The sequence below is a fragment of the Mycetomoellerius zeteki genome, unplaced genomic scaffold, assembly GCF_001594055.1.
Source record: "Mycetomoellerius zeteki isolate Tzet28-1 unplaced genomic scaffold, Tzet1.0 scaffold58, whole genome shotgun sequence".
NCBI lineage: Eukaryota > Metazoa > Arthropoda > Insecta > Hymenoptera > Formicidae > Mycetomoellerius > Mycetomoellerius zeteki.
The window spans coordinates 2,134,130-2,134,759 of NW_017257588.1; positions in this window are offsets into that span (position 1 = coordinate 2,134,130).

Below are 630 nucleotides of genomic sequence, written 5' to 3' on the forward strand. Positions count from 1 at the left end.
CAGTCGTGTGTCTTTTATTTTATTTTATACATTAAATATATATAGTGTGCCTAAAATTGACGATAAATATTATAAAGACAGATTCTTTGTAACATTTTAAGACGAAAAGTCTACGAAAATGTCAAGGCTATGAAAGTTTTCAATTGGGAAAAGTTTAAAAATTACAAATAACAGAGCTAGATTTTCGTACGCTCAGGGCAAAATGACCAATATAAATGAGGGTGCCGTCCCATTAGCTCAATTTTTATTTATTGATAGAAAAATAACAAAGAACAAAGTTTGATATAAATTGTTATTATAGATTCATATTTTTACAACTTTGGCTTTTAAGTTTCCATACTAATTTTTATACAATAAAATAATATATAAATATAGTTTTAAAGGATCGGGAAAAAATCCAATTTTTCCAATTCTACTGCAAATCTTTTCGGTTTTTTTTTTCCAAAGAAAAATTCATTTTAGAAAAATTCACGCGTGCTCATAAAACCTACCACGTTTGCTTCTCGGTTCTCTCCATAAAGAAAATAATTGCGTATAGCGTTCTGTTTAAATATGTTTTTCAATTTATTGCAGATGATAGATTTTAGAAACATTTCTTTTAAAACATTTCATATGACATTTTGCAGAATC